The sequence below is a fragment of the Ceratotherium simum genome, chromosome 33 (genome assembly GCF_057802395.1).
Source record: "Ceratotherium simum simum isolate JZ-2026a chromosome 33, ASM5780239v1, whole genome shotgun sequence".
Taxonomy (NCBI): domain Eukaryota; kingdom Metazoa; phylum Chordata; class Mammalia; order Perissodactyla; family Rhinocerotidae; genus Ceratotherium; species Ceratotherium simum.
The window spans coordinates 32,564,969-32,577,005 of NC_141932.1; positions in this window are offsets into that span (position 1 = coordinate 32,564,969).

Sequence of the window (12,037 nt, forward strand, 5' to 3'; positions counted from 1 at the left end):
CCGTATGTGAGCATATTCAAATCATTGTTCACCCATTCTGCACCATTCCACATACACTTTTTGAACATTAGTTATGTGTCATACAACTATTGCTCTGCACACCCACTATGAAAAAGTTAAACTTCTTATTCAATCATTCTGCATTATCCAATTGCCATGCATTTTGCACATGCTCTGTGTCATTTAAATATCCCTCATTGCCTACCCAGAGTGTGTGATGCAAACTCCATACTTTGCACTCTCATTTGGTTCCATCCTAATTCATTTCACATCCAATCTGGTATTCAAATTCAACTCTTTGCACATATTTCTGTGCTTTCCATACCCTCTTGCATATCTACCCTTACTTTTCAACTATCACTCCTAGTACACTAATCTGTGTGATTCAGATTCACACAGATTTGAATCTCCAATCTCCAAGTTGAATCTCCCTCCTACAACTCCCATTTTATACCATTCAAATTCCATTCTTGCACACTCACTCTGTCCTATTCAAATATAATTCCTCCTTTACTTGATGAGTGTGATTCAATGGCTTCTCTTTGTGAATGCATTCTGGCCATCCAACTTTCACTCATCACACACTGTTGTCTCTTACAGCAATCACTCAGTGAAGAACCAATGAGTGCCATTTAACTTCATCTACTTATTCACCTATTGTGTTCCAAACATCTTCCACTTCCTGCAAAACCACTGTGTGCTATTCAGCTGTCACTTCTTGGACACCCACTGTATTTGATTCAACATCAACACCTTGTTTGTTTATTCTGCACTATGCAACATACACTCATTGCACACCAACACTAGACCTTTAAGTTTTCAGTCCTTGCACACCCACTGTGTACTAATCAACTTCAAATTCAGGATTAACCATTCTGCTCAATTCCTCCTACATTCCCTACAAACCCACTTTATGCTACTCAATTATCACACTTTGAAAAGACATTGAAATTCAACACCCACTCCATGTGAACCTATTTTTCAACATCCATTTGCCACTAATTTTACACACAATCTGTGCTATTAAGCTACCACTTCTTGCACTCCCAAAGTGTGAGATTCAAATGAAACTCTTTACAAACATTTGTCTCCATTCAATATTAACCCTTCTGCAACAAATGTGTGCCGTTGAACAAACACTCCATGAATACCCCTTCTGTGCAATTCACATTTTCTTCTTTGCACAAATTGATGACATTATCCAGTCATTACTCATGGACTAACTGTATAAGCAAATTCCAAGCATTTGCACGCTCATTATGCACCATCCAAATCCCATTCCTTTCACACTACTGTATGTCGTTCAAATAGGACTCATTGAGCAGCCATGTGTGTGATCTACCAAACAGTATTTGCATACCTACTTTGCACCATCCAACTTTCACTCATTGTACACTTGCTGTATGCCATTCATTGATCACTCAGTGTACACACTCTCTGTACAACTGACTTCAACTTCTTGCTTAGCTATTCTTCACTATCCATTTTTCATTCACTATACACATGGTCTGTTCCATTAAATTATTCTTCATTGCACACCAAAAGTGTGGCATTCAAATCCCACTTCCTACACACACAGCGCTTTTTAAATCCTAAATCATTCCTGGCACAGCCACTCTCTTATATTCAGATTTCACCTTTTCCAAACCTTTCCTGTGCAGTTTGCCCACCACTTACAAACCCTTTCTGTGTCATTGAAGTATCACTCCCTCAACACCAATTGATGCAATTCAACTTCCCTTCCTACACCTATATTATGCCAGTCAAATTTCATTTGTTACACACACTCACTTTATGTAACTCAAATACAACCTCCTAGTCACTCAACTTGTGCACTCAACAACCCATCCTCATACACCCATTCAGCACCATCCATCTTTTAATCATTACTCACTTGCTCTATATTATTCTTAAATCATTCAGTATACACCCACTGTGTGTAAGTCAACCACAGACCTTGGTGCACCCATTCTGCACAGTTCAACACACACTTGCACATCCACTTTGTGTCATTCAACTAACACTCATTGCATAGTCATTATGTATTATGCAGTGACTACTCCTTGCACATCTCTTCTTCACCATATAAATTCATCCCTTATACATCTGATTGTGTGATTCTCTTAACAATCTTTGTCTTTTCATGTATGAATTTCAATTTCAACCCATGCACTCTCATTCTGCACTAACTTTCACTCCTTGAACACCCATTCTATGCCAACCGCTCCTTGAACATCCACTGTGTGGTCCCCTAATTATACTCCCTGTATATTTAATGTGCTCTGTTCAACTTTGATACATTTTGTCATCTCTATTTTATTCAACAGAAGCCCATTGAAAAACCACACTAAGCCATCAAATTCTACCTCTTGCACACCTACTTTGCATAATTGAACTTCAACTGTTGCTTGACGATTCTGCACTATCCAATTACCATGCCTTTTACCCGTACTCTGTACCATTTATATATGCCTCATAGCCCACCCATAATGTGTGATAAAACTGCACTTCTTGCACTCTCACTTGGTTTTATCCTAACTCATTCCTCACATACTCAATCTGTAATATTCAAACTCAACTCCTTGCACACATTCCCTGTACTATTTACTAGTCTTTACACTCGCCCTTGCCATTCTACTGTAATTCTTAGCACATGAATTTGTGTGATTCCAATCCCTGTTCCACAACTCTAACTTCGTCATTCAAATTTCTTTTTTTACACAAAACTCTTTCCTATTCAAATATCACTCCTTTTTCATGCACTGTGTGTTATTCAACCACCACTTCTTGCACATGCATTTTGCATCACCCAGCTACCACGACTTGCACATGCACCCTGTGAACGTGCACCTTGAACTCACTATGTGCAGTTCAACTTATTCTCTTTGTTCACCCATTCTGCAGTAAACATCCTCTACTTCCTGCAAAACTACTTTTTGTCATCTAAATATCACTCTTTGAACAAATACTTCATGTGATTAAACTGCAACGCCTTGCTCACCCAATTTGTACCATTCAACATACAGCTTTCGGCATGTCCACTTTAGGCCATGAACCTGTCAGTTTGTGTTCACCCACTTGTGCATTTTAAGTTGAACTTCATGCAAAACCATTTTCTTTTATTCCTCATACACTTTTTTACAGCTACTCTGTGCCATTCATCTATCACACTTTGTGTGAACCCTGGCTGCAATTCAACAACCACTTTTTGCTCAACTAGTTAGCAACAACTGCCACTCATTGCATACATGCTCTGTGTCATTTATCTACCACTCCTTGCACATCTTCAATGTGAGATTTAAATCCCAGTCTTTGCACATTCTCATTGCATCCAAATTAAGTCCTCGCACATCCTCTTTGTGCCATTCAACTATCACTTCTTGCAAAACAACTATGTGATATCTAACAAATACACATTGCAAATTCCTCTTGCACCATTCACTTTCTCTTGCAAGAGCCTGTGCCATCCTCGTCAATCCTTCTATGTTCAATTTATGATCCAATTTCAAAAACTTAACTCATTCTAAATTATCTAAAATTTACTCATTGTACAACCACTCTATGCCATTTAAATATGACTCCTTACACAGGCACTGTGTGTGATTCAACAAATACTGTGCATTATTATTTTGCACCATCCAACCTCTACTCTTTACACACCCACTGTATGCCAATCAACAGTCAGTGCACATTGACTGTGCAATTGAACTTCAACTCCTTGCTCAAGCATGCTGTGCTCAGTCTTTAGTTTACTGTCTTCCACTCCCTGTATACACATTATGTTCATTTAAATATACCCTAATGCATACCAGAAATGTTCTATTTAAACTCCATTTCTAACACACACAGTTGTTTCCATCCTAATTTTCTCCTTCATGGAAACTCTTTTCTATTCATATTATATCTTTTTGCACAACTTTCTTACACCATTTGTCCCACCATATGCACATTTACCATGTGCCATTGATCTATCATTTCTACAATTGCATTTACCTTCATACAACACTAACTCAACATCATTCAAATTTTATTCCTTACACACTCAGTTATTCACATCTTCATACCCATTCCTAACTCACTCAATGTGTGCACACTGAAACCTCTCCTTGAATGCTGCATTTAGTGATGAATGTGTGAGACATTAGGTTTAGTGGAAGGAAAGTGTATGTGAGAAACACTGTGTTGGATGACATGTGACTCTCATTAAGGTGTGTGATATGTGTTTATTGATGGGTACTGCACTGGGTTTAGTGCTGTGCATGTGTGTCTGAGATACTGTGTTTAGTGATGAGCGTGTACCATTGTATTTAGTGATGTGTGAGTCATGTTGTTTAGTGGTGTGAGTGTATCAGACATTGTGTTTAGTGATATGTGTAACATTGTCTTTAGTGATGATTTTGTGATACTATCTTTAATGATATATCTGTGAGACACTGTTTGTGCTGGTGTTAAGGTTTGTGTGTATGTCACTAGGTTTAGTTATATGAGTGACCCTCTATTTACTTGTGTGAGTTTGTCTTTGTGTGTGTCACAATGGATTTGGTGATGTTTGTGTGTAAGTCATTGTGTTTACTCTTGTGTAAATAACACTGTGTTTATTGATGTGTCTGTGAGACATTATGACTAATGGTATAAGTGTGTGAGGCACTGTATTTTTTGGTGTGTGTTTTAAGATGCAAGTTAGGTGCTGAGAGTGTCTGTCAGTGGACACTCATAAACTCTTAAACATTGTGTTTAGTGTTTTATGTGTTTATGTGTTAATGATTTGTGAGACACTATTTTTACTGATGTGTGCATCACTGTTTAGTGATGTGAGTGTTTGTGAGATATTACATTTAGAGATGTGCATGTATGTGACAGGGTTTATTGATGTGTGTGTAAGATATTGTGTTTAGTTGTATATATATTTAATAATGTGTTATTTATGTGTGTGAGAGACACTGGGTTTGTGCACATGTGATGTGCACATGACACTGTGTTTATTGATGTGTTTGTGACACTTTGTTTAGTGTTGTGTGTGAGACAAATTTAGAAGTATGAACGTGTTAGTGTAAGGTACTGTTTAGTGATGTATGATAGACTAATTTTGTGATAAGTTTGTGAAAAGTGGTTATAAGTTGTGTGAATTTTTGGGTAGACATTGCATATAGTGATGTGTTTGATATTGTCCACAGTGTTGTGTACGTGACACGTTGTGTTTAAAGGTGTAAACATGTGTATGAGAAACTGAATTTTGTGTGTTTACTGTGTTGCGACGCATGTGAGCCTGAATTTAGTGATGTGTGAAACACTGTTGAGTGATGTTTTTTTATTAATGTGACACTATTTTTGTTTATGTGTGTGTAAAACACAGTTTATTGGTGTGATGATGTGATTAGTAATTTTTTATGGGGTGTGTGTGCAAAACTGTGTTTAGTGATATGGCTGCAAACTTATGTTTAGTGATGTGTGTGCATCACTATTGTTAGTGATTTGTGTCTGGGACATTTTCTATAGACATGTGCTTGTGAAACAATGTGTTTAGTGGTGCAAGTATGTGTGTGTGTGATGTTGTCTTATGTTTAGTAACATCCGTATGGAGTTCTCTTTAATGTTGTGTTTTTGACATTGTCTTTATAGATATGTGTGGGAACCACAGTGTTTAGTAGTGCTAACGTTCTGTGTATGTAACTGGTTCAGGAATGTGTATGGGTCACTCTGCTTTCTGGCATGTGTGTCAGTGTGTTAAGATATGTTTATGTGTCAAATGTATTCACTCATGTGTGATGGACACTGTTTACTGATGTATGTGAGACAGTGTGTTTAGTGATGCATGTGTGACAAACTATATTTAATGGTGTGTATGTGTCAGGTACATTGTGTTTAGTGATGTGTGTGAGACTGACTATATCGAGGGTGATTTTGTATGAGATACTGTTTACTTATTTGTGTAACACTGTTTTTAGTGATGTAGTGAAATTGACTTTAGCAATATGTATGTCAATGATTTTGGTGACTTGCGTGACACTGTCTTCAGTGTGTGTATGAGGCACTGTATTTAGTGGCATGTGTGACCACACTTATCACGACATATTTTTGAGACATTGTATTTACTCATATGTAAATGACCCTGTGTTTACTGATACACATGGGATAGTGCACTTAGTGATGTGTTTGTGATACACTTTAGTTAAATGTGTGTGACATACAGTTTAGTGATATGTTTGAGTCATCATGTTTAGTAGTATGAGAGTGTGTGTGACAACAATGTGATTAGTGATGGGTGTGTGAGACACTGTGTTTAGTGCTGTGTGTGAGACAGTAGGCTAGTGATATATGTGCCACACTGTGTTAAAGGTGTGTGTGTGCGTGACATTGTGTTTAGTAATGTGTGTGTAAGACTCTCTTTTTGGCTGTGGGTATGTTTAGTGCCTTGTAAGTGTGTGTATTAGTAATGTGTGTACGACTCTGTAGTGATATGTGTTACCCCTGTTTGATGATGTGTATGAGGCACTGTGGTTAGTTATGGGAATGTTTTTCTGAGATCTTCTCTTTAGTGATGTGCATATGACACTGATTTGAATGTTGTGTCTGTGGCACATTTAGTAACATGTGAAAGGTATGGTGGATTGTAGACTGAGTGTGTTACATGACTGTGTTAATGATGTATGGGTGTAACTGTGGTTAATGATGTGTGTGAGGCACACTAGTGATGGGGGTATGAGACACTGATGCTGTGGATGAGTGTGTGCAGCAATTGTTTGACCCTGTGTGATATGTGATGCCCTCTCTTTGACGATCGGTACAATATAATGTGTTTAGTGGTGGAGACACACAAGACAGTATCTCATGACGAGCATCTCACACTGTGTTAGTGATGTTCACACAACACAGAATTTAGCGATATGTGTAAGACGTCTGGTTAGTGGAGCGAGTGTGTTTATGCACGGTAGTTATTGGTGTGTGTGTGTGTCACACTTGATAAGTGAAATGTATATGAGACACTGTGCTTACTCCTGTGTTTGTGGCAGAGTGGTGTGAGTCACACTGTTTAGTGCTGTGTGCAAGATACAGCTTATTTAGTGTTGTGAATATGTGTTTAAGACATTGTGTTCCATTACGTTCATGTGACACTTTGTAGTGATACGTGTGTGAGGCTGTGTGTAGCACATGAGTGTGTGTGTGGCTCAGTGGTTAGTGATTTGTGGATGTGTATGCTGCAGTTACTGATGTGGTGGAGACAGTGTGCTTAGTGGTGTGTGATCATGTGTCACAGCACTGTGTTTATTGATCGGTACGTAACATGGTGTTTGGGTGTGTGTGCCTAAGACACTGGGTTAGTGGTTTGTGTATAAGACACCGGGTTTAATGGTGTGATGCTGTGTGTAGGACGTCATGCTTCGTGATATATGTTACACTGTGTTTACGTTTGTGAGAGATACAGTTTTTAGTGGCATTTATTTGATTGTGAGGCAAATTAAGTTTTGTGTTCTAACATTACATTAGGCCTATCCTGAAGAAAATTCATGTGAACTGGAGAAAAATGTGTATTGTGTTGTTGTCAGGTGCATTGTCCTCTGTGCGTCTGTGAGGTCCAAGTGGTCTACAGTGTTATTAAAGTTTTCTTTCCCTATTTATCATCTGACTTGTTTTTCTATCCATTATGGAAAGAGGGGTGTTGAAGTCATCTAGTGTTACTGTAGATCTGTTGTCAGTATTCTAGTTTTTGGCAATAGTAATAGGTGTGTAGATATGAGCCTATGTGTCTATATGTGTCTTCATAATCATTTATTTTTCATTTTTAAGCTGTGTGATGTGATGTCTTAATATATGTATACATTGTAAAATGATTATCACAATAAATTTAGTTACCACAATCATTACCTCACTTAGGTACTATTTTTGTGTGTGTGTGGTTAGAACACTTAAGATCTACTCTCTTAGCAAATTTCAAGTATACAATACAGTATTATTAACTATGGGTACATTAGATCCCCAAAACTTTCCATCTTATGATTAAAATTTTGCACCTATTGCCTAATAATATCTCCCTATTTTTCCCACCCAATAGTCCCTGGAAACCACTGTTCTACTCTCTGATTCCATTGAATCTAAGAGTTCAACTATGTTAGATTCCACGTGTGTGATAATACCGTATTTGTTTTTTTATGTTAGGCTTTTTTCACGAAGCATAATGTCTCCAGGTTTATCCATATTGTTGCTAATCACAGAATTTACTTTTTTATGACTAGATAATGTCCCATTTTATTTATATATTTTTAAATATATACAAAACATTTTCTTTTTTTTTTTTAAAGACTGAAGAAAGTTGGCTACATCTTTGTTCCAGTATTTTTTTTTTTTTGGTGAGGAAGATCAGCCCTGAGCTGACATCTATTGCCAATCCTCCTCTTTTTGCTGAGGAAGACTAGCCCTGAGCTAACATCTATTGCCGATCCTCCTCCTTTTTTTCCCTTTTTTCTCCCTAAAGCCCCAGTAGATAGTTGTATGTCATATTTGCACATCCAGCTAGTGGCTATATGTGGGATGCCACCTCAGCATGGCCGGACAAGTGGTGCACGGTGCGTGCCTGACATCTGACCCCGGGCCGCCAGTAGCGGAGCACGCTCACTTAACTGCTAAGCCACGGGGCCGGCCCCCAAAACATTTTCTTTATCCATTCAGTCAATGACAGACACTTAGATTGTTTGTATATCTCAGCTATTGTGAATAATGCTGCAATAAACATGGAGATGAAGATATCACTTTGAGATACTGATTTCATTTCCTTTGGATATGTACCAAGAAGTGGGATTGCTGAATCATATGGTAGTTCTATTTTTAATTTTTTGAGGAAACTCCATACTGTTTATCATAGCGGCTCTGCCAATTTACATTCCCGTCAATAGTGTACAAGCGTTCCATTTTCTCCGTTCCTTTGCCAACACTTGTTATATCTTGTCTTTTTGATAATAACCATCCTATCAGATATAAAGTGATAATATTTTTTATATTAATATGTTTTGATTCCTTTTTCTTTATATTTTGTGTATCTACCATAATTTTTTTGTGGTTACTATGAAATTTACATAAGGCTTCTTATTGTAATAACAGTTTATTTAGCTGACAACAACTTAACTTCAATTACATACAAAAACTTTGTGCTTTTACTTCTCCCTACTTACATTTTATACTATTGATGCAATACTTTATACATTTTTATATTGTGTATGATTATAACTATACTTATTTTAATACTTTTATATTTTAATTTTTATTCTTTGTCAGCAGGATTGTGGAAAAGGTGGATCCCTGCTCATATCCCCTCACAGCAACAATAATTTGGCAGCCATCCACAAATAAAAGTGCCTTTGTGGGAGATTTTGGATTCAGGTAGGAGGTTGTGAAACCCAAGTGGAGCAAGATGGGTTCCATTTTGAGAAGGCAAGCCTGCAACCAGGTGGCAGGCTCACTAAATGTGATCCCAGCTATGGACTTGGAAACAGCCCCAACCCTCTGTGGACTATGCTACAGCTATTTTTCACCTTGGTCCTGCCACTAGCTCCATCTACCAAGGGACCCAGGAGGACTTATGCATGCCATGCTTAAGATAACAGGCTTGCTGACTTCTGTGGACCTTGAATGGATACCGTGTTCTACATGTAAGACACTGTCTCAAAACGCCTGGGTAAAAGATGTTTCTCAGAGTGCTACTTTCACAAGATGCTGGAGACACTGCCATTCCAATGAATGTCCACCATACTGTTCTCTAGGTAAAACAGTTTAAAGACACATGTCAAAAGATGTTTTTAAGAGTGCTTCTTGCATGAAAAGTTGAAAACAGCATTAAATCAGTAAATGAATGTGTTCACTACATGTTCTAAATGTAATTTACTAATTACAGTCACTGCATAATAGACAATTTTAATAATACTACCTGCACATCAATCACAGAACACTGTGCTTCAGTGAATGAATATATTCAATAGACTGTTCTCTGTGTATAACACCGTTTAAATATACATTTAAAAGATATTTCTAAGAAGGTAACTTGCACACAAACACTGTCTTTTTTGTGAATAAATGTGTCCACCACAGAGTACTACATGCAAAATAATGTTTAAACACACTTGCATAAAAGATGTTTCATAGAGAACCACTTAGCATGCTAAATTGAAACCAGTGTCATTTCAAGATATGATTATAATCTTCACAATTTGGCATGTAGGACAGTTTTAAAGGACGTATTTATAACTAAGGTTTCTAAGTGTACTTCATGGACAAAATATTGAGAACAGTGTTATGTAAAACAATGTTGAAACACACATATATACATGATGATTTTAAGAGTGCAAAGTTGAAAACATTGCTATTTCAGTGAATGAATCTGCACTACACACTATTTTGCATGTGAGAAATTGTTAAAGAAACAAGTATAAAACATGTTTCTTAGAGTGTCATTTCAGTGAACAATGTATCCACCACAGTTTTCTGCATGAAAAACGAAGAAATTGAGACACTTGTATGCAAAATGTCTCTGAGTGCTTCTTGCATGGGAAATTGAGAACAGCGTCATTTCAGTGAATGTTCATATTCACAACACAGTTTTGTATGTAGGACAGTATTTAATGACAGATGCATAGTAGATGGTTCTTAGAGTGCTACTTGCATATGAAGTTGAGCACAGTGTCCCTTCAGTGAACAGATGTGTTCACCACGCTGTTCTCTACACGTTATACTGTAAAGACTCAAGCAATAGGAGTTCTATTGGTGCAATAGTGTTGAGAGTTTAGCTAAACTAATCCATATTGCTGCCTTGGCATCCATTTTGTGTGGCCAAGCAGCCTGCTGGTGTCTTGAACTGACACTAGCTTCTCCCGTGAGCATGAGCCTGAGATAACAGTCCACAGAGTCACAAGCAAATGTAAGTTTCTTATATGACTCCCTCAACCGCCTTTGTGATAATCACTCTCCCTCGCCTCCCAGGGACCTCTCCTTGTGTGCCCTTAGATAAGACTTCTGCAAAGCTTATGAAAACCCCACTTATTGGGGCTGGAATTGACCAATCCAACTTTCACCCAGGAACTCCAAAGCACTCCACCCTTGGACCCTAATAAAGGCATGGGCCTCAGACCCTGCTGTGCTCTCTCTGCCTGCACCATGCCTTGACCTCACCATGTGGCCCCTCGAGGCTGTCTGTGTATCTCCCCCAAGACCTGTGAGTAATAAACTTTTATATTTCAGTTCCCTTGTTTTCTTTTGTTGAACCATAGCTCACCCTAGGGCATTACCTAGCAAATGTTTTTTTTGTTTTGTTTTGTTTTGGCTGGAAATGTATTTTTTTGAATCTTTATTTTATTTAATTTTATTGTTTTTATTGCAGTAACATTGGTTTATAAGATTATATAAATTTCAGGTGTACATCATTATATTTCAATTTCTGTGTAGATTACATGATGTTCACCTCTACTTACAATCTATACAATCTGTTCACTAATTGTAATCTATCGCCACACACACGTGCCTAATCATTCCTCTTGCTCTCCTCCCTCCCCGCTTCCCCTCTGGTAAACACCAATCCAATCTCAGTCTCTATGTGATTGTTTGTTGTTGTTTTTATCTTCTACTTATGAGTGAGATCATGTGGTATTTGACATTATCCATCTGACATTTCACTTAGCATAATATCCTCAAGGTCCATCCATGTTGTCACAAATGGATAGATTTCATCGTTTTTGTATGGCTGAGTAGTATTCTATTGTGTATATACCATGCCTTCTTTACCCATTTGTCCCTTGATAGGCAACTAGGTTGCTTCCAAGTCTTAGCTATTGTGAATAAGGCTGCAATGAACATAGGGGTGCACGTATCTTACTCATTCATGTTTTCATGTTCTTTGGGTAAATACCCAGAAGTGGAATGGGTAGATTGTATGGTCGTTCTATTCTTAATTTTTTGATGAATCTCCATACCGTTTTCCATAGTGGCTCCACTAGTTTGCACTCCCACCAGCAGTGTATGAGAGTTCCCTTCTCTTCACAGCCTCTCCAACACTTGT